This window comes from Schistocerca cancellata, chromosome 2 (genome assembly GCF_023864275.1).
Source record: "Schistocerca cancellata isolate TAMUIC-IGC-003103 chromosome 2, iqSchCanc2.1, whole genome shotgun sequence".
In the NCBI taxonomy this organism is placed as follows: domain Eukaryota; kingdom Metazoa; phylum Arthropoda; class Insecta; order Orthoptera; family Acrididae; genus Schistocerca; species Schistocerca cancellata.
Genome location: NC_064627.1, coordinates 149,360,832 through 149,385,191, shown reverse-complemented (window position 1 = coordinate 149,385,191; position 24,360 = coordinate 149,360,832).

Below are 24,360 nucleotides of genomic sequence, written 5' to 3'. Positions count from 1 at the left end.
TTGTGCTAACAAATAACCTTACGCAACGCCGGAAATTAACACTCAACGATTTGTTGCCAGCCAGTAATACAACAGAGCCGGCGGCGGTCGTGGATCCCGTTACTACCTCTGAAAATGTTGCACTTAATGTTAATGACGTTCCGTCTTTAAAACCTGCATTAACTGCTGAAATTCCGTCCCGTGACAGCGAGATACCCACAAAAAAGCGTCCTCTAGAGGACACTGAAAAAAATGTTGATGAGGACTTTTCCTGTGAAACACCCGTTGCCAGGAGGCCGAAGCCCAGTCCTGAAGATCTGTTGGAAGTGGAAAAAGGAGATGGAATGAAGATCGATGTGGCTCCCACTTCCGCACAAGGACTTACACCGCCACGAACAGATAGTGACGCAGCGGGTAGTGACTTTTCACGGAAATGTGACCCTGAGCCTGAGGTCACGGCTGAAATAGCCGCATCAAGTGCACAACCCATACAGTGCGAACAGTACAAGGAAGTACCAAGTAAACAACCTGCCGACTCCGAAGCGCAACGCAGCGCCGAAGGAGGACATAAACAAGCATCACCGCCTCGCCAACAAGCCAACACAACAGACACCACGCCGGAACCAAACAAACCAAACATTGACGACTCGCACGCCATGGCCGTTGCCCCATTCAGCCACCGCCGGCGGCTGCGACCTACACCGGGTCTTGCTGTCACGCGTCATCAAGCGAAAGCCACACCAGAGAAGAAAGACATCAAGAAAAAGAATATTAAATATGAAGTCATCAGGGCCAACACTGACTTATAGCAATGCATTGTCAGGATTTCAGGATACTTTTCTTCTCAAGCTCTTTGTTTAAAAGCAGTGCAAATTTTTCTAGGAAGTTAGTACATGTAATGGACACACAGCTTGTAAAGATCGTGCCTTGTCGGGAAGCACGTTGCTGCTATAATCATACCGAACCTCATCCCAAATAGCTTCTTCTGGTATGTCTGTGCTGCAAGCTTATAGCATTACTACTATTAACCTTAATAAAATACAGTCACCCTTGAAATTGGCAGCACTAAAAGAATTCTTGTACCAGTCCGGAACAGATATCGCGTTGCTACAAGAAGTTGCGATAACGGAATTTCGGATCCCAGGCTTTTTTGAAATTGTTAATGCTTCTACGGAAGCCAATATCGGTACAGCCATACTTATAAGGGAAGGCATTCCGGTGACTGAAATCGAACGACTAGAATCAGGAAGGCATAAAAATTTTCGATGTGACAGTGCTTAACCTTTACGCCCCATCAGGAAATTCCCACAAATTGGATCGTGCGAAGTTTTTTCAAGATGAACTGATTTATTTATTGAGGAAAAATCCGTGTTCTCTCATACTAGGTGGAGATTTTAACGGTGTTTTAAACCAGAAAGATCAACAACCCAACTTCAACACAGTTAAACACACTTCAACACAGTTAAAAAAGTTAGTAAGTGATCTACACCTTAAGGATGTGTGGGAACTTCAGCACCCGACGTCAGTCGGGTTCACGTATATAACCAGCCACTCTCGCAGCAGACTAGATAGAATTTACGTGTCACCAAATTTGCAAAATTATTTATTAAACGTTGAAACTATTCCCGTGTATTTCAGCGATCACAGTACACTTTTAACTTGCTTTAATTTAAGTGTACAGCCAACCCGTCGATTCAGAAACCAATGGAACTTAAATATCTCTGTTTTAACTGACGAAGAACTGGAACAGGAAATAAGGTTTGCGTGGACTATGTGCCTCCGCACAGTAGACAAGCACCCAACAGTCATTGACTGGTGGACAAGGAGGGCTAAACCAAGGCTGCGGAAAGTTGTCATGCAGTATAGTGCAGCGAGGCGCAGGGAGTTGAGGAATACAATGGAGTTTTATTATAAAGTTTTAAGAGACTTATATCAACAGTCCCATGATGACGTAATTCGTCTGAATGATATCAAAAAAATAAAAGCCAAGTTATTAAGCATTAAACGGCAACAGATGGAGGGACTCAAAATTAAATCGAAAGCCACATCAGTCGTAGCAGATGAAACAGCTTCTCTGTATCACTTGGTGCGGCATGCTAAAAACAGACGTCTAACTTTAATTAATGAAGTCCAGACGCATACTGGTACGAGGCTCACATGCCAGAAACAAATACTGGACGAAGTCCACAGGTACTATGAAACCTTATATGCCCCTACCACAGTGGAAGATGCAGCTCTCGAGGACTTCGTCACTATTTTAGGTCCACAATTGTCGGGAACAGACAACTCTCACATCCTGTCACCTATTACTAAATATGAAGTGCATGAGGCAGTGCGTAACTCACCTCTCAACAAATCTCCGGGACTTTATGGCCTCCCTGTGGAGTTTTATGCCCGCTACTGGTCTATAATTGGGGACAAGATCACTTCCATGGCAAATGAGGTCCTGAACGGAAAACCGGTCCCTGCAGAGTTTAAGGAAAGTAAAATAGTACTGATTCCTAAGAGCAAAGGCAAAACCAACTTAAACAATTTTCGGCCTCTTTCGCTACTAAATTCTGATTACAAAATAATTTCGCGTATTATCAACAAAAGACTCTCTGCCTTTTCCAACAAAATATTGAGTCATCACCAATCTTGTTCTCCGACCAGAACGATATTTGAAAGTCTGTCTGCATACAGAGACGTCATTGCAATTACCTCAGTGACAAGTATAAAATGTGCGTTAATCTTTATAGATTTCAACAAAGCTTTTGACCGCATTAGTCATAGATACCTCTTTGCGACGCTGTCAAGAATGGCTTTCCACCCCCAGATTGTGAACATGCTAAGGAATATTGCAACAGGTATAAATGCCAAAATAGCAATCAATGGCCAAACATCTAAACCCATACAGATAAGGCGAGGGGTTCCACAGGGCAGTCCCTTATCTATGTTTTTATTTTCCGTATCTTTAGAGCCCTTCCTCCGTACTGTCCATGCAAGATTAACAGGCATAACATTGAGTGGTGAGAAAACTGTCATACGAGCTTATGCTGATGACGTGGGCGTTGTAATAAGGAATAAGGAGGAGACAGTTACACTGGAAAGAGAAATCCAAAGGTATTGTCTAGCGTCGGGAGCGACAGCAAATGAAAACAAAAGTCAAATATTGAATCTACGGGGCCTAGATCACCTTCGACTGGCATGGGCAAAACAAGACAACAAACATAAAACTTTGGGAATAACCTTAATGGCATGTCCGATGCGGATGGCTGCTTTTAACTGGACGGAAACTAGGAGGAAAGTTCATGGTGCTGTAATGGAGAACATCCATCGAACTATGGACCTGGTGCAAAAAGTCAGATTCATCAACTCCTGCGTTTTGTCTAAAGCGTATTTCACTGCGCAAGTATTTCCAATCCCTAAACTAGTAGCGAAAGGGATCATGTCCACTGTTACCAATTATTTATGGCGAGGAGACATATTCAGGGTTGGTGCGACTACGGTTATACTGGATGTCAGAAACGGGGGCCTCGGTTTGGTGGATATTCGCAATAAAGCGTTTGCTCTGTTCCTCAAACGGACTTCCCATATACTCAGAGAACTTCCACAATGTATAACCGCAAAGCTCTTTGAGGCTGTGACACCCCATAGCCTGCAAGCACCGATTGATGTGCGAAGGATTAATGCCCGTCTGCAGTATGTGAGGAACTTTTTCCTCGAAGCAAGTTATCTTAGTGACGAAATCAGAAGCAACACACGTATCACAGCGCGCGACATTATACTTGAAAGGAAGTTAAAAGAGGGTAGAAACAAAATTGAAAAGAAATTCCCAAATTGTGACTGGAAAGCTGTATGGCGGAACATCAACTATGCCGACCTATCTACAGACGCTATTTCCGCATGGTACAAAACAGTTAATAATGTCATCAGCACAAACGAGAGACTATATGGGATCGGTTTAAACCAGACACACCTTTGTGGAAAATGCAATCTGGTGGATACACTCAGCCACAGATTCACCTGTGGTGGCAATGTGCATAACTTACTGGAACTGGATCAGGCAACAAATCGCCTTTCTCACCAGATCCTCTACGCAATATATAACGCCATCGCTCCTCCTGAGACCGGACATGACATACTTTCCGAAATTAAAAACCAACGTCATTAGCTGGTTACTGGGAAAATATGTTAGTTACGTCATCCACACACTTGGGTCGGACAACGAGATAGAATTCCGCGTTTACATGAAGTGTGAGTATGCAAAAATCAGCACGTATCGCAACCACAAGAAGCACTATGGCAACATGCTGAAGATCATTTTTGAAAGAATGGGTGTTGGTTAAATATGTGAAACCACTACAACACCTTGAACGAGAACGAACAGAAGAAAAATAAACGTCACTTGGTTCCTTATTATTATTTACTATTACCTTGCTTCCGGAACTTTTTTTTTATCAGTGTTCAGTTTCTACTCAGAGAAGAGGTTTCTTTGTCCTTCTTACATCGGAGAATGGGAATATTGTGTTACGATTTCTGCACACTTAGTGCTATGACCCAACAGCGAACATGAAAAAGGGGTGGGAGGGGTTTGGGCCTCGACGCACTGGCAGTGCCGTGAACAGACCCCACTGCTAGTGCGGCGTGTACCACGCCCTGACCATCCTAAAAAAAATTATCAAAAATAAATAAATAAAAAATAAAAAAAAGAAAATAAAAGTGGTTAATAAAAATTGGATTGCTGGAAAAAAAGAATGGATAAAAAAGTGGATGGAGAAAAAAGTAAATAAAAAAAGCGGTTCTAGGCACTACAGTCTGGAACCGCGCGACGGCTATGGTCGGAGGTTCGAATCCTGTCTCGGGCATGGATATGCGTGATGTCCTTAGGTTTGTTAGGTTTAAGTAGTTCTGAGTTCTAGGGGACTGATGACCGCATTAGTCATAGAGCCATTTTTTTTTTTCAACCGGCCTTGGATATATTTGTTCGCCCGTTTTCCCCTGCGCGCGTAGGACGTCTCACAAGTGTTTCAACTAGAGCTGATTGACCTGCAGTGCGATATCCGCCTGAAGGACCGCTTTCTTATGTGTACAATTTTGGATGGGTTTTCCACCCGTTTTTCACGAGGGAAGTATCCTCTTTTGCACAAGCACGCGGTCAAAGTTCTCTTATTGTTTGGTTCCACCTATTTTTGTGAGCGTTTTTTCTCCATTTTAAAGGTTGCTAAAACTAAGAACCGTTCCATAATTTGCGATAAAAATGTGACTAATTCTTCGAGATTAGCTTCATCCTCGAATATTGTACCAAACCTAGTCAAAATACACTCCTGGAAATGGAAAAAAGAACACATTGACACCGGTGTGTCAGACCCACCATACTTGCTCCGGACACTGCGAGAGGGCTGTACAAGCAATGATCACACGCACGGCACAGCGGACACACCAGGAACCGCGGTGTTGGCCGTCGAATGGCGCTAGCTGCGCAGCATTTGTGCACCACCGCCGCCAGTGTCAGCCAGTTTGCCGTGGCATACGGAGCTCCATCGCAGTCTTTAACACTGGTAGCATGCCGCGACAGCGTGGACGTGAACCGTATGTGCAGTTGACGGACTTTGAGCGAGGGCGTATAGTGGGCATGCGGGAGGCCGGGTGGTCGTACCGCCGAATTGCTCAACGCGAGGGGCGTGAGGTCTCCACAGTACATCGATGTTGTCGCCAGTGGTCGGCGGAAGGTGCACGTGCCCGTCGACCTGGGACCGGACCGCAGCGACGCACGGATGCACGCCAAGACCGTAGGATCCTACGCAGTGCCGTAGGGGACCGCACCGCCACTTACCAGCAAATTAGGGACACTGTTGCTCCTGGGGTATCGGCGAGGACCATTCGCAACCGTCTCCATGAAGCTGGGCTACGGTCCCGCACACCGTTAGGCCGTCTTCCGCTCATGCCCCAACATCGTGCAGCCCGCCTCCAGTGGTGTCGCGACAGGCGTGAATGAAGGGGCGAATGGAGACGTGTCGTCTTCAGCGATGAGAGTCGCTTCTGCCTTGGTGCCAATGATGGTCGTATGCGTGTTTGGCGCCGTGCAGGTGAGCGCCACAATCAGGACTGCATACGACCGAGGCACACAGGGCCAACACCCGGCATCATGGTGTGGGGAGCGATCTCCTACACTGGCCGTACACCACTGGTGATCGTCGAGGGGACACTGAATAGTGCACGGTACATCCAAACCGTCATCGAACCCATCGTTCTACCATTCCTAGACCGGCAAGGGAACTTGCTGTTCCAACAGGACAATGCACGTCCGCATGTATCCCGTGCCACCCAACGTGCTCTAGAAGGTGTAAGTCAACTACCCTGGCCAGCAAGATCTCCGGATCTGTCCCCCATTGAGCATGTTTGGGACTGGATGAAGCGTCGTCTCACGCGGTCTGCACGTCCAGCACGAACGCTGGTCCAACTGAGGCGCCAGGTGGAAATGGCATGGCAAGCCGTTCCACAGGACTACATCCAGCATCTCTACGATCGTCTCCATGGGCGAATAGCAGCCTGCATTGCTGCGAAAGGTGGATATACACTGTACTAGTGCCGACATTGTGCATGCTCTGTTGCCTGTGTCTATGTGCCTGTGGTTCTGTCAGTGTGATCATGTGATGTATCTGACCCCAGGAATGTGTCAATAAAGTTTCCCCTTCCTGGGACAATGAATTCACGGTGTTCTTATTTCAATTTCGAGGAGTATATCTCCTGTAAGGATTAAAAGTCTTTATAACCTTAATTCTATTTTTAATAAGTATTCAAAGTCGGTCAATTAAAATTATTCTACACAAAACAGCAAACGAAGGATCCGATGTCTACACTCTGAAAAGGGATACAAAAAGCTGTAGCACGAAGTACAACAAAAAATATTTACTTGTAACTACTAACAGTAGGAATGAGACTCTATATCCCTTACATAAAATTATTTCTAAAATAGAATATTTGTGACGCTAGTTCATTTAAAAAATTGATATGTCTTTCCCCAGATGTCCACTATACATATGACGAGTGCGCATGCGCAATACTAACAGAATCAATTTGTGGGTCAGAAAACAACTAAGTAGTTCTTGGATCTCGTTTTGGATGTTGTTTCCTAAAGCTCTGAGTAGTAATTCTGACACACGAACACTAATTGTTACCTAAACAGTAAATGGTTTGCTCGTTTTACCGCTCATCGACCACTTCTACAGAGCTGCGCTCCCTCTGTTATTTTGTTTACGTTGTATCTGGCCGCAGGACAGTCCAGCGCCGAGCAGTGCTGTTCGGTCTCACTCGCTTCGCAGCTCTCTCTCTCTCTCTCTCTCTCTCTCTCTCTCTCCCTCTCTCTCTCTCTCCTATGCCGACGCTAACGACACACGGTCGCGTGCGGGGCGCTGGACTACAAAACCTTGCGTCCGCGGAGAGCGACCGTGACCGCCGGGCGGAATTCTTGGATGAGCTATTCCATTCAGCAGATAATGTAATTTCTGTTCGCTTTCACTCAGGACAGCTATGTCGTCAGCGAATCGCATCATTGAAACCCTTTCACCTTGAATTTTAATTCCACTCCTTAACCTTTCTTTTATTTCCATCATTGTTCTTCGATGTACGGAATGAACAGTAGGGGCGAAAAATTACATCCCTGTATTACACCCTTTTTAATCCGAGCGTTTCATTCTTGGTCGTCCACTTTTCTTATTCCCTCCCGGTTCTTGTGCATATTGTATATTACCCGTCTCTCCCTATAGCTTACCCTTAGTTTTTCAGAATTTCGAAGATATTACAGCAATTTACATTGACAAACGCTTTTTCTAGGTCGACAAATCCTATGAACGTGCCTTGATTTTTCTTTAGTCTTGCTTCCATTATCAACCGCAACGTCAGAACTGTTCAAATGGCTCTGAGCACTATGCGACTTAACTTCTGAGGTCATCAGTCGCCTAGAACTTAGAACTAATTAAACCTAACTAACCTAAGGACATCACACACATCCATGCCCGAGGCAGGATTCGAACCTGCGACCGTTTTGGTCACGCGGTTCCAGACTGAAGCGCCTTTAGCCGCACGGCCACACCGGCCGGCTCAGAACTGCTTGTCAGCAACTTCGATGCATGAGCTATTAAGCTAACTGTGTGATAATTCTCATCACTTGCAGTCTTCGAAATTGCGTGGATGATATTTTCCCGAAAGTCAGCCGGTATATTGGCAGACTCATACATTCTACACACCAATCGTGAATAGTCGTTTTGTTGCCATTTCTCCTAACGATTTTAGAAATTCTGATGGAATGTTACCGATCCCTTCTGCCTTATTTGACCTTAAGTCCTCCAAAGCTCTCTTAAATTCTGGTTCTAATACTGGATCCCCTAATTCTTCTAAATTCACTCCTGTTTCTTCTTCTATCACATCAGACAAATCTGCCCCTCATGGAGGCCTTGAATGTACTCCTACCACCTATCCGCTCTCTCCTCAGCATTTAATTATGGAATTCCGGTTGAACTCTTAATGTTACCACCCTTGCTTTTAATTTCACCGAATGCTGTTTTGACTTTCCTGTATGCTGTGTCAGTCTTTTCGACTATTATTTCTTTTTCGATTTCTTCACACTTTTCACGCAGCCATTTCGTCTTAGCTTCCCCACACTTCCTGTTTGTTTCATTTCTTTCATCGATCAGCTGAAGTATTTCTTGTGTTACTCATGGTTTCTTTGCAGTTACCTTCTTTGTACCTAGGTTTCTCTTTCCAGCTTCTGTGATTGCCCTTTTGAGAGATGTCCATTCCTCTTCAATTGTATTGCCTACTGGACTATTCTTTATTGACATATCTACAGCCTTAGAGAACTCCAAGCGTGTTTCGTCATTCCTTAGTACGTCCGTATCTCACTTCTTTGCGTATTGATTCTTCCTGAATAATCTCTTAAACTTCATCCTACTCGTCATCACTACTACATTGTGACCTGAGTCTGTATCTGCTCCTGGGTACGCCTTACAATCCAGTAACTAATTTCGGAATCTCTGTCCGACCATGATGTAATCTAACTGAAATCTTCCAGTATTACATGGCCTTTTCCAAGTATATCTGCTCCTCTTGTGATTCTTGAACAAAGTATTCGCTATTAATAGCTACAATTTATTACAGAACTCGATTAGTCTTTCTCCTCTCTCATTCCTTGTCCCAAGCCCATATTCTCCTGCAACCTTTTCTTCTACTCCTTCCCCTACAACTACATTCCAGTCCCCCTGGACTATTAGATTTTCATCCCTATTGCGTACTGTATTACTCTTTGAGTATCCTCATTTACTTTATCTCTTCATCTTCAGCTTGCGACGTCGGCATGTATACCTAAACTGTCGTTGTCAGTGTTTGTTTGCTGTCGATTCTGACAAGAACACCCGTATCACTGAACTGTTTACTGTAACACATTCTCTATCCTACCTTCCTATTTATAACGAATCCTACACCCGTTATACCATTTTCTGCTGCTGTTGATATCACCCTATACTCATCTGAGTAGAAATCCTTGTCTTCTTTCCTTTTAGCTTCACTCACCCCTACTGTATATAGATTGAGCGTTTGGAATTACCTTTTCAGATTTTATAGCTTCCCTACTGTGGTGTCAACGTTAGACACCACGCTAGAGGTTGCGATAATCGATAGTCGTCCAGCACTTGCAACCTCTCTCTACTCGCTGGCGCTTGCAGCGCCGCCGTATGGCATAGCCAGAGGCTTGCATATCGCACCGGCCGTGAGCGATGTCAGATTAGAATAGCCTTCAGCTCGCTAGGTACGCAGCCTCAATTGGTGCTTGTATTACGTACGCAATACCAGAATTGTGTTATCATGCTTGTTGTACAATCCAGTTAATGTTTGTTAATGTGTCATTTGTATTCAAGAAAGATAATTGTGATTAGTTATGTTCCTGGAGTGCAGTAGCAGGACAAAGTTAAGTAAAAGTTATTTACTGAAGTGTTCCAGTACTAATTATTATACAATGTTCCAGATTCCTACAACCACCCCAGCCCTCTATCATCCCTCTGCAAATTCCAGGGGTACCGATCGAAAAATATCCTGCATTTGTGTGAGTTCATGACATGCTGCCATCGACCTTCACATCACCTACCACATTCAAGTTTCTGACATTCCACGCCCCAACTCGTAGAGCTAGATCCTTTTGTTGATTATTCTGTGCCGGCCGCGGTAGCCGTGCGGTTCTGGCGCTGCAGGCCGGAACCGCGGGACTGCTACGGTCGCAGGTTCGAATCCTGCCTCGGGCATGGGTGTGTGTGATGTCCTTAGGTTAGTTAGGTTTAAGTAGTTCTAGGTTCTAGGGGACTTATGACCTAAGATGTTGAGTCCGATAGTGCTCAGAGCCATTTGAACCATTTGATTATTGTCTTTTTCTCATGGTCACCTCCTCGTTTGGAATCCCCTATCGGAGATGCGAATGGGGGACTATACCAGAATCTTGTGCCATTGGAGGTATCGTCATGACATTTTTTCACTTACAGGCCATATACCCTGTGGATACACGTTATGTGCAGCGGTTTCCATTCCTTCCGCAACCTCATGCCAATGATCATTGCTGAGTCTTCCGCTTTTAGAGGAATATTTTCCATCCCAAGGTCAAGAGAGTGCCCTGAACCTCTGTCCGCTCCTCCACCCACTTTCAAATGGTTCAAATGGCTCTGAGCACTATGGGACAACTGCTGAGGTCATTAGTCCCCTAGAACGTAGAACTAGTTAAACCTAATTAACCTAAGGACATCACACATCCATGCCCGAGGCAGGATTCGAACCTGCGACCGTAGCGGTCTCGCGGTTCCAGACTGCAGCGCCAGAACCGCGCGGCCACTTCGGCCGGCTCCACCCTCTTTGATAAGGCCTCTGGCAAAGAGGGCATTGCTGGCTAAGAGAAGTTCACTGCTATGAGACGCAGGCCTTAATTTGAGGGAAACGTTGCTGAGGATTGTGACAGTACAAACCCCCGTTACTAGATGGATGTTTCTAGTATGCAAGCATTGCTTTGTGGAGAGCGAGCGCGCTACACGGCGCGCGATTCGCGGAAACGCGTGCCGCGCCCGCGCGAGATTTGTAACGGTCGGTCTCCGCGGCCGGGCGACCACGTGGCCTGCAGCTTGGGGCATTGTTTGGTTACGGTAAAGAGTGATGCGGCAGTGGATTGCGGTCAGCAATATGCATCTTCTGAAAGATCGATTTTTATTTCAAGTCACGAGACGCAAAAGTTATAGTAACCTCAAAATCGGTTAATATCACGAATACCGAAAGATTAATAAAAATAGTAAATAACGACTTACAGGGATGAGCGAGTACTCATTAAAAACGTTTCGTCATAGCGGATCGAGAGCTGTAGTCATATGTTAAGATTCATATATAATTAAGCCCGTAAAGAGCAATAAACAAAGTTTGGGGGAAAATTGTTTATAAAATTCGATAGAAAATTCATGACCTAAAGAAAGGCACTATATAATATTTTGGATGGCATCACACGTATTTTAAACACGTTAAGTTATACTATACATGTAACTTGCAATAGTTTTCATTGTTTGCAAATAATTATTAACATTTATCGCCCATAATTAATTAATTATTATAGATATGAAGATTTTGAGCAGCACAACGTGTATATCGCTATAGATTACGTCTAGGAACGGTGCTATATGTAGTTCTATGTTAAAACTTTGCAGCACAGCTGTAAACAAACAAATTGGTGCTAAGTGGTGAAATTTTGCAAAAACTAAAACTTGATTTACGGGCGATAGAATAAGCCTAGGAATTAATGTAAGACAGTAAGCAAGATGTACTCTTTATCGCGGTTCCGATGGTGTACTTATTTCTGTCAAGGGATGTATGTATCAAAATTTGGAACCTTAACTGGTGAGACTGGTACTTGCATAACGAGAGGGTTGATGTCCGAGCTTATATAAGCGAGCGACCATCTTGGCCAGGGGTCAGTCGTTGATCAGTCGTTTTGGAGGGTGGGTGGCGAGCAAGCCCCACTTGAGGGTGGCCCATGTGGTCGTTTGAAAATTTTTTTTGCGCCGATTTATTTCGACAAAGAGTATTGTTTAACAGTGCAAGTGTGCAACTGGTGAACTGGAAGTGCTACGATTATTTGTGTGAGTACGATTTACGAGGTATATATCGTCGTAAGTGAACACGTGGCGAACTGTGATTTCGCGCCAAAATTGTTAGAACAAAGAGGACAGTGGGACTTGTGGTTCTGTTCGAATTCAGTGAGTCATTTTCGTTTATAGCAGTCTACATTACTGCTATTGGGGGCTCTGAGTCAAATTATTGTTAAAGTAAAACTGTAAACCGTCTCACCAGTGCTAATTTCTTTGTGTGAAAGAAAGTGACAACGCCAATAAATAGCGATTGAACTGTGTCGTGAAAAACTGATTTTAGTATAATAATCGCCTAATTCTTCTTCCCTAGCATAAACTGTACTTAGTCTGAGTTAATAATTAATTCAAAAACTATAACAAATGCGCGGGTGTGGAAGTGTACTAATGCACCAAGTGTGGAAATCATCCCCTGAGATTTACATGAGAGCCAAAATTTGCAATAACATCGTTTAACCAACATTTGTATATGCACATTCGTGTGAACTCTCTGCAACTGCACTTCCTTCTTTATTTACCGCCCCGTCGCAGGATATACGTTTGGAGCACAACATCGTGTGGTAGTGAATGATTTACGTGGGAAAACCGGAACAGAATAGAACCAGAACGTTTGTTTTTGTGTGCAACAGAAGGAAGTTGAACATTTATTGGACTCATAAGATAAGAAATTCAGAGGTTCTCCACAGAATCGGCGAAGGAACGAACACATGGAAGAAAACTGACAGGAAGGAGGGACAGGAAGACATTGCATGTGTTAAGACATCAGAGAATAAGCTCCATGGCACTGGAGGGAGCTGTAGAGGGTGAAAACTGTAGGGAAAGACAGAACCTGGAATACATCCAAGTGGATGTATGGTGCAAGTGCTACTCTCGAGATGTAGAGGTTAACGCAGGAGAGGAATTCGTGGAAAACAACTTGGAAGACTGATTGACTCAAAAAGAGGATGATGAAATAATGATGAGCACAACACACACGCAGACACACACACACACACACACACACACACACACACACGCACGAGCGAAGAAAGTCCCCGATCCGGACGGGAATCGAACGCAGGACACGGTTATCGAGATTCAGCAACGCTTACTACAAGGCCACAAGCTAATGACAGCACGAAACTTAAACCACTATTTATAGGACCCGACACAAGGCTCACTATTGTTGAGTGGTACTTAAGATAAGTAAATAAATTAGAGAAATTAGAAAATAAATGAGAAACTTAGTTTAGTTTAGAAGAATTACACACTGGCAAACAACGGACAAAGCAGCAGTGGGAACGGCCGGCGCTTGCAAGTCAGCATAGCACGTTCAGGAGAAGCTGTAGATTCAGCCGTCAGGGCATCGCCCGACTGGCTCACGTCAAGAAGATTCTTCGAGAAGCTTTTCACGTGACAGGAGAAGCCATCGCCCTCCCTACATAAGCGGGCGCTGTCGATTCAGCCATCAGGGCATCGCCCGACCGGATCACGTGTTTCTCAGTTGTCACATGTGAGCGAAGGCCCTCGCCTACATTCCAAGAGCCAATGACCGACGTTAAGAAGATTCTTCAGTTGAAACTTCCGGGCTGAGAGGCCGTGGTCGATGTATAAAATTTCCACCTGACGTTTCGTCTCCATCTGCGGGAGACATCTTCTGAGGTCGTCCGGCTACTGCGTCTGAAGACCGTCATGCAAGAAGAGACTACATCATACACAGACGCACCAAGTCCGCCGCTGTAATGGAATAGCAAGCAGCAGCCTCGGCGCCAGAAGACAGAAGTTAAAAGGTATTTGAAGACTGATTTTCACGTACCCGGGTGACTCGTGAGGACGGGAAGGAGACGGCCTCACATCAGCAGTCACCTGTGAGCTGGGATGAAGATCTGTCAGCCGAAGACTGGCAAGCGGGAGTCCGTTGTTCGACTCCGGGACACTGGCCTTCCCCCGCCGCGCCGCTCCGCTGGCCTACGCACAACACACGCGGCCGTTTAGAGAAGAGAAACACTGGTACGCCACATCCAAGGTATCACCGTCAGATGCACGACTTCGCTCTCAATAATTAAACGGGCCACAGCACAGCACAGTCAACTATTACACTATATCCATCCAACCAGAACGGCTGTCCTAGTGCGTTTATTATTCTTAAAAAATTTTCCTTCACTTCCGTCATAGGTTGTTCAGCGCACAAGTTGAGCAACGGTGTTGGTACGCTGTAGCCCTAAGTTACAGCCTACTTGATACAAACTCATCTTTCACGACCTTCCACTTTCATAAATCCCGTTTGGGTTTTGTATTTTGTAGATTACTTGTCTGCCTCTACATTTACCTGCACTGTTTAATGATCTTGATGATGATGAACATCTTGTTCTACCTTACTTTGTCGAAATCTCTCTCCAGATCCGCATCTCGTTCACAGATTTTTCTTGAACTAATTATATTCCTCTTGGGTCTGCCGCCAGATCATGAACTTATCTGACACAATATTTCTGCCACCATCTTCATCTGAGTATGCTGTTTCACGAACTCGCCGAAACTGAATTCAGTCTGCGAGGACAGCTGCTTTACGTGCCACTAATGGCCAACAGCGCTTGCGCAGGAAATAGCCAACTGCCCTCTAGCGCTAATGAACATACAGAGCTCCAGTGGTGAGAGCTGGCAAAATAGATAAATCGCTATCAAAAACTATTCTGATATCTAAATCAGCCATCTGTTTTTCAACATCTGATAAAATAGGGTTCCGGGGTAACCCTCGTCTCTGTAATATTGTCAGATCGTTGAATTTCAATGGTTTCCTTAAAAAAATAGAAAAACCGTCTTTGATTCACCCATCAGAACAGTTTTTGATAAAGATTTATCGATGTCGTCAGCTTCCACCACTGGGGCGCTAATACGTTCACTTACGCCACAGGGCGGTTACGATGGATGGTTTCTTGCGTACGTGCTGTTGACTTTCCGCGGCGTATAAACGACCTGCTGCTGCATAAGTCTGAACTCAGTTCCGGCGAGTTCGTGCAACAGCATATACACCTGAAGATGGCGACCATGGATCGCAGATATATTGTGTCAAATGGTTCTGAGCACTATGGGATTCAACATCTTAGGTCATAAGTCCCCTAGAACTTAGAACTACTTAAACCTAACTAACCTAAGGACACCACACACATCCATGCCCGAGGCAGGATTCGAACCTGCGACCGCAGCAGTCCCGCGGCTCCGGACTGCAGCGCCAGAACCGCTAGACCACCGCGGCCGGCCTATATATTGTGTCAAGATGACTTCATGATCCGGCTGCAGACTCGAAAAGAATATTATCATTACGCCGGGGAAACCTACGAAGTTTTCTTGAATTACCTGTCATTATTAACCGCAAAGTCTGAATGTCTTAAGCTGGTAAATTTTGCTGAACATTAAAGCTAACTGACCATCCACAACGTCACCTTACTTGGTAGTAATGAGGAAATGCAAAGTAGTGTGTAATAGGTAACTGATTCGCTGTCTATATTCTACAAAAGAGGACATCACCCATGTTATCCCTGCATGTTTTACAATTGCTTATTATTGTGAAGAAGTCACTTGTAACAATGAAATTACTGTAACTTGAAGATGATATTGATCTACGTACCTTTTCGCGAGTACTCCAGAGCAAATATTACAATGGAAGTAAAGAGGAACAGACTCATTTACAGATCAAGAGTAATGTTAAGAAGGAAATTTTTATGGTCTGTCTGCAATGAGAATGGGTGTCATTATTAAGAATTTTTTGTAGCAGTTTTAAGAACGCGACTGCCTGGTTTACACAGGTTCGCTATTTCCAGTTGTGTAATCCGAGCATACCCGACGTACGATTTCAAGCCAAAATTTGCCAAGAAGGTTCCCTCCTCTTCTGTCTTCCACCTCTCACAGGTACTTGCGGAACAATAAATATCCTAGACCGTTCTTGGGCAAACAGTGGTAGGTCAAAAAGAGTTCACTATTTCATGTAAATAAGTCATGTTAAGCACTGGAGAAACCATGTTCTGAAGGTACAACTGTTTTTTTTTTCTTTTTTTGGAATCCGTTAGAAATGTCAGTTGACATGTAACTGATTTGAATCTTTGTAGAGAATGTGCCTTTATAATCGTCCAACAGTTGTAGCACGTCTGTAATCAACACAGACAGAATATGGGTGTGCAAAAGTACTTCAGGGCAATATCTATCTATATCCGAATCCCGCTCCAGCTACTGCCGGGTCTGGGTGCTGACGAGTCCTCTCCATTTGGCTCGGTCCTCCCATCACTTTTCTTCCTCCTCTTTCTGCCAGGTCACACCTCTCCTTTCCACAGATATTCTCACTCCCATTTTCCATTGTGTTCTTGGGCGCCCTCTAGGTCTTTTCCCATCCATCTTTAGTTCTTCCATAATTTTGGGGAGTCTCTGCCCATGTAACCTCTTAACATGCCCATACCATCTTAATCTCTCTTCTTCAATTTCTTCTCTCATACTTCCTTGTATAAGGTCCTTTCTAATCTCTACATTCCTTACTCTGTCCATTCTTGTTTTTCCCTTAGCTGCTCTGAGAAATTTCATTTCCCCTACTTGTAGTCTGCTCCAGTCCCTTTCTGTCATTGTCCATGTTTCTCCACCATAGGTGACAATAGGGAAGTAATAATTCTTACACATAAGGAGTTTTGCTTTTTCTGAAACTTCCTTATTCCAAATCAGGTGTTTTATTGTTTGGTAGAAATTGCCTCCCTTCTGTAACCTCCTATTAATTTCGTTAGTTATTCTTCCATCCCTAGATATTTCACTCCCTAAATAAGTGAAACTTTCTACCACTTTGAGGGGTTCTCCATTCAAGGTAATATTTCCGTTGATCGCTTTCTCTCTTCCAAATACTATTACTTCCCTCTTATCTTTATTTATTTTTAATCCATACCTTTTCATTATTTCCTTCCACACATCAAGCTGTAACTGTACACCTACCTCTTTATCACCCCATATTACCATATCATCTGCAAAAATCACCTTTTTGTCTTTTTCTTTTACTATATCTTTAACTGCCCTATTCATTCCTTCCATAACAACATCAAAAAGTGCAGGGCACTATGTCTGTATAACTGTATGACAAGAAAAGGCGTGCTTGAAGGTAATCATAATTCGTTTCTTTCGCTGTTTAGACGAGAGACAGAGACAAACGAAGCAAATATGTGAATCACAGCTATGCAACTAGATTATAGACTAAAATGAATGTCGTTTCTAACAGAGAAATATCGTGCGCGAGGAGTGCTGCTCTCTTTGTTGTTATGACGTAGCGATATTGTTCTCCTTACTGTGGCTGGTGTCTGGAATAATCAAAGCTGAGCGCGCCTTTTCTCTGGAGGGAGCATTGTCTTGCTGTGCCCCAGCGATGGCGGTCAGCACCGGGTCAGTGTGTGCAGGAAGTCTTTGCTGGGCTTTAGCCCGCAGCGGTCGTGCGCAGCCTCTTCGCAAGACTTCTCTAGAAAGTATAATTAAGACCTGAAAGTGTACGAAGGATTACAGGTGAAAAGTTCTAAAGGCACGTTTCCATGCTGAGCTTTTATTAGCAAAAAACGTAATTATAAGTCATGAAATAAAGGAAGGAACATTTGAAGATTTTTGATCGTCACCTGATTGGACTAAGAATCACCTTTTGTTTTCTAGGTCTTGTCCAGATCTGACGTGTTAGGCGCTCCGTCATTAATACGAGTTGCAACTAACGTCACTCGTAACTGCATAATGTAAGAGTCCTCGATTAAATTGTGCTATTATTTCAGAATATACTGTTATTACTAACCTATGTATGTTTTATTTTGTATCTTTAGTCATTGTAAGATTGTTGGGTGACGTGTCATGGCAAAAGGATCCTTAACTTTAAGCAAAACGTGGTCGTAGCTCGATCCACCGTCGTCATCGGGTGCTTTTGATAACGAAGTTCGATTTACCACAGAGAGAAGAAACATAGTTTCGGACCTCTAACAAAAAACGCAATGCTCAAGCGTCGAGAGTTTGTATAATATTTAATATTCATCACTATAATTCTTTGTATTGTCTCAATCCAGCAACGAATGAACCAAAAAAAAATGGTGACTTCGTGTCTGGACGCATTGTTATACAGGGTGTTACAAAAAGGTACGGCCAAACTTTCAGGAAACATTCCTCACACACAAAGAAAGAAAATACACTCCTGGAAATTGAAATAAGAACACCGTGAATTCATTGTCCCAGGAAGGGGAAACTTTATTGACACATTCCTGGGGCCAGATACATCACATGATCACACTGACAGAACCACAGGCACACAGACACAGGCAACAGAGCATGGACAATGTCGGCACTAGTACAGTGTATATCCACCTTTCGCAGCAATGCAGGCTGCTATTCTCCCATGGAGACGATCGTAGAGATGCTGGATGTAGTCCTGTGGAACGGCTTGCCATGCCATTTCCACCTGGCGCCTCAGTTGGACCAGCGTTCGTGCTGGACGTGCAGACCGCGTGAGACGACGCTTCATCTTGTCCCAAACATGCTCAATGGGGGACAGATCCGGAGATCTTGCTGGCCAGGGTAGTTGACTTACACCTTCTAGAGCACGTTGGGTGGCACGGGATACATGCGGACGTGCATTGTCCTGTTGGAACAGCAAGTTCCCTTGCCTGTCTAGGAATGGTAGAACGATGGGTTCGATGACGGTTTGGATGTACCGTGCACTATTCAGTGTCCCCTCGACGATCACCAGTGGTGTACGGCCAGTGTAGGAGATCGCTCCCCACACCATGATGCCGGGTGTTGGCCCTGTGTGCCTCGGTCGTATGCAGTCCTGATTGTGGCGCTCACCTGCACGGCGCCAAACACGCATACGACAATCATTGGCACCAAGGCAGAAGCGACTCTCATCGCTGAAGACGACACGTCTCCATTCGTCCCTCCATTCACGCCTGTCGCGACACCACTGGAGGCGGGCTGCACGATGTTGGGGCGTGAGCGGAAGACGGCCTAACGGTGTGCGGGACCGTAGCCCAGCTTCATGGAGACGGTTGCGAATGGTCCTCGCCGATACCCCAGGAGCAACAGTGTCACTAATTTGCTGGGAAGTGGCGGTGCGGTCCCCTACGGCACTGCGTAGGATCCTACGGTCTTGGCGTGCATCCGTGCGTCGCTGCGGTCCGGTCCCAGGTCGACGGGCACGTGCACCTTCCGCCGACCACTGGCGACAACATCGATGTACTGTGGAGACCTCACGCCCCACGTGTTGAGCAATTCGGCGGTACGTCCATCCGGCCTCCCGCATGCCCACTATACGCCCTCGCTCGAAGTCCGTCAACTGCACATACGGTTCACGTCCACGCTGTCGCGGCATGCTACCAGTGCTAAAGACTGCGATGGAGCTCCGTATGCCACGGCAAACTGGCTGACACTGACGGCGGCGGTGCACAAATGCTGCGCAGCTAGCGCCATTCGACGGCCAACACCGCGGTTCCTGGTGTGTCCGCTGTGCCGTGCGTATGATCATTGCTTGTACAGCCCTCTCGCAGTGTCCGGAGCAAGTATGGTGGGTCTGACACACCGGTGTCAATGTGTTCTTTTTTCCATTTCCAGGAGTGTATGTTATGTGGACATGTGTCCGGAAACGCTTACTTTCCATGTTAGAGCTCATTTTATTACTTCTCTTCAAATCACATTAATCATGGAATGGAAACACACAGCAACAGAACGTACTAGCGTGACTTCAAACACTTTGTTACAGGAAATGTTCAAAATGAGGATACATGCATCCACCCTCCGCCGCATGGAATCCCTGATGCGCTGATACAGCCCTGGAGAATGGCGTATTGCATCACAGCCGTCCACAATACGAGCACGAAGAGTCTCTACATTTGGTACTGGGGTTGCGTAGACAAGAGCTTTCAAATGCCCCCATAAATGAAAGTCAACAGGGTTGAGGTCAGGAGAGCGTGGAGGCCGCCTCTACCAATCCATCGGTCACCGAATCTGTTGTTGAGAAGCGTACGAACACTTCGACTGAAATGTGCAGGAGCTCCATCGTGCATGAACGACATGTTATGTCGTACTTGTAGAGGCACATGTTCTAGCAGCACAGGTAGAGTATCCAGTATGAAATCATGATAACGTGTTCCATTGAGCGTAGGTGGAAAAACATGGGGCCCAATCAAGACATCACCGACAATGCCTGCCCAAACGTTCACAGAAAATCTGTGTTGATGACATGATTGCACAATTGCGTCCTTCAATTGGGCCAACTGGCGGTGAATCGAGGAAGTACAGTACATACTGACGAAACTAAAATGTGCTCTGACACGGAAGTTGAGCGTTTCCGGACACATGTCCACATAACATCTTTTCTTTGTTTGTGTGTGAGGAATGTTTCCTGAAAGTCTGGCCGTACCTTTTTGTAACACCCTGTATGTGATATATTGGGCTTCTGTTGTTACATGTTTACTGGAAACTACAAGACTTGAATACATTGAAGTAAGACGAATTACTGGATTGTATGTCGCCGCGCAGAGTGACCGCGCGGTTTGTGGCGCCAGGTCACGGATTGCGAGGCCCCTCCCGCCGGAAGTTCGAGTCCTTTCTCGGGCATGGCTGTGTGTGTGTTGTTCTTAGCATAAGTTAGTTTAAGTATTGTGTAAGTCTAGGGATCGATGACCTCAACAGCTTGGTCCCTTAGGAATTCACACACATTTGAAAATTTGATCGTATGGCGACACCTGAAATTACGCTGCAATCGCGGATACAGGGTAAGGCACCGCATCTTTACGTCAGCAATCTTGCCGAAGCGCTTTGTATTATCGTAGTTTTTTTGGTAGATATATCACAATTTTCCGTTTTCGTAGTAGCGATTTTAAGCTGTATCGTGGTTTCCAAAATTATTTTCATTATTCATACAGTGAAACAATACAGTTTTCTCAGCTAGCAATATGGCCGACTTTAGTTCCGTGCAACGTAATATGACGTGCAGCCATTACTTTCGACAATTGTTCAGACATTGTCGCACAGCGAGATTAATTTTTACATTTATTCTGATTACACGTACGAATTTAAATTTTTATTGTGTCGTACATTGCGTGTGGCATGATACTGACCAGAAAACAATTAGCAAAGATGGCGAACCAGAGACTGCAAACACAGACGCAGTCAGACTCTGACATGTCATTAAATAATGAAAGTGACGTTATGGTTAACTGGAATACTAACGAGTGACATTATTGTCTATTCTGGTGACGTAAATTTAGGAAACAGATCGTCCACCAGTAATATGTCTAAATCTAGTTCCGAACCCATTTTGGTGTCTGACGTCATGTCTAACGACGTGGCGGGGTCGGAACAGTTGCACATCACTAGTATTGCCATAATGTTCGACGCTATTGTGAAACAAATGACACAACATAAACAGGACATTGACGCACGCATCAACCAACAGATGACGTCTATAAGCGCCACTTTGAAAACAGTTCATGACGACATAAAAACACGACATGATGAAACAGAAACAGATTTAGCTGTACTTAAAACGTCAAACGACCTTTTGTGTAGCCGTGTTGGGGAGATAAATAATAGACAGGACAAGTGTCCGACTTCAACGCGAAATTTTCAAGTTTTCATTACAACAAGAAAACACTGATAAAGATATGACAGATATCCATACGAAAGTAAACAATCTCAGTAAAACATGCGAGTCTGTAGTTACTCAGATCAAATCTTATGCGGCAGTGCATGATGATATAAAAATGCATATTGTCGATGTTGACACAACTGACAAACAGTTTTCTGATAAAGCAAGACTACGCACTGATAACTATTTCTCATGCATCAATAGACAATTTCACAGTTGGATAGAGAAAAAAGACAATAATTCTAACGAGTGCTTAAAAGAAAAATTGCCTGTTACTGTCCACGACACCGTCGCGGAATTTATAAATAACAACAAAACGTAATCAGTCAAGCAGCACAATTTGCAGCTGTGCAGTCGAAACAGTTTTACAATTACGTACAACCAGCGTGCGTTGACGGTAATAGCAGCCAAAACCCCATCGTTTGTCAGTGGATACAAGTACATTTATGACGCATACACACCGCACACTAAGTACTCACAATAACAACAGTACGCAACTCGTCGTGACACACTACGTTGCAGTCGTGATATTTATCAACAAATTTTTACTTACCATTCGCCAGTTGAACCTTACAGTAATCATTCTGAAACTAATCATTACTAAAATGCCAAGGAAGAGGAGAGCCTCATAAAACACAATTTCATCCATTTATACCTGGAAAAAGAACCATACAGCCTGTGATCTTTCTTAAAGCCTTCAGAAATGCATTTCCTCATACGTGGAGTGACAGTAAGAGGATATCTTATGTTGTCTGTTATATTCAAGCTGTATGGGCGTATAATGAAGCCGACAGATACGTCACGTACAAACAATTTGAGAGAGCCTTTTTATCTTAATTTTAGTCACAATCTGTACAGGAACAACTACGTAGGCAGATTGTGGATACTGAACCATTCAATCCTAAACACGGCAATTTGCGCCGTTATTTTGAGAAATATTTAAATATGGGACGCTTCCTCGACGAGCCGATTACAACGCGCGACATCCTCCGGGCATTGAAGCAAGACTGCCATTTAATATCAAAGAAAACTTCTGCACATCTCAGACGCAGAGCATTTTCTCACAGTGCTCGATTCTGTTGATATGCTTCACGAAGACCAGCGTTCCGTACGGCAGCACAATTGGTACAATGTTTACACAAGCGCCACGCAAAATACGCAGGGTAGCCAACACAATTCCGGCGCGCCGGCTGCTATCGGACACGCAAGTCAACAGAATCTACCGCTTCACATGGTAAATGTACACTACTGGCCATTAAAATTGCTACACCAAGAAGAAATGCAAATGATAAACGGATATTCATTGGACAGATATATTATACTAGAACTAACATGTGATTACATTTTCACGCAATTTACGTGCATAGATCCTGAGAAATCAGTACCCGGAACAACCACCTCTGGCCGTAAACGGCCTTGATACGCCTGGGCATTGAGTCAAACAGAGCTTGGATGGCGTGAACAGGTACAGCTGCCCATGCAGCTTCAACACGATACCACAGTTCATCAAGAGTAGTGACTGGCGTATTGTGACGAGGCAGTTGCTCGGCCACCATTGACCAGACGTTTTCAGTACGTGAGAGATCTGGAGAATGTGCTGGTCAGGGCAACAGTCGAACATTTTCTGTATCCGGAAAGGCCCGTACAGGACCTGTAACATGCGGTCGTGCATTATCTTGCTGATATGTAGGGTTTCGCGGGGATCGAATGAAGGGTAGAGCCACGGGTTGTAAGGACATCTGAAATGTAACGTCCACTGTTCAAAGTGCCGTCAGTGCGAACAAGAGATGACCGAGATGTGTAACCAATAGCACCCCATAGCATCACGCAGGGTGATACGCCAGTATGGCGATGACGAATACACGCTTCCAATGTGCGTTCAGCGCGATGTCGCCAAACACGGATGCGACCATCATGATGCTGTAAACAGAACCTGGATTCATCCGAAAAAATGACGTTTTGCCATGCGTACACCCAGGTTCGTCGTTGAGTATACCATCGCAGGCGCTCCTGTCTGTGATGCAGCGTCGAGGGTAACCGCTGGCATGGTCTCCGAGCTGATATTCCTTGCTGCTGCAAACGTCGTCGAACTGTTCGTGCAGATGGTTGTTATCTTGCAAATGTTCCCATCTCCTGACTCAGGGATCGAGACGTGGCTGCACGATCCGTTACACCATCCGGATAAGATGCCTGTCATCTCGACTGCTAATGATGCGAGGCCGTTGGGATCCAGTACGGCGTTCCGTATTACCCTCCTGAACCCACCGATTCCATATTCTGCTAACAGTCATTGGATCTCGACGAACGCGAGCAGCAATGTCGCGATACGATAAACCGCAATCGCGATAGGCTACAATCCGACCTTTAGCAAAGTCGGAAACGTGATGGTATGCATTTCTCCTCCTTGCACAATGCATCACAATAACGTTTCACCAGGCAACGCTAGTCAATTGCTGTTTGTGTATGAGAAATCGGTTGGAAACTCTCCTCATGTCAGCACGTTGTCGCCACCGGCGCCAGCCTTGTGTGAATGCTCTGAAAAGCTAATCATTTGCATATCACAGCATCTTCTTCCTGTCGGTTAAATTTCGCATCTGTAGCACGTCATCTTCGTGGTGTAGC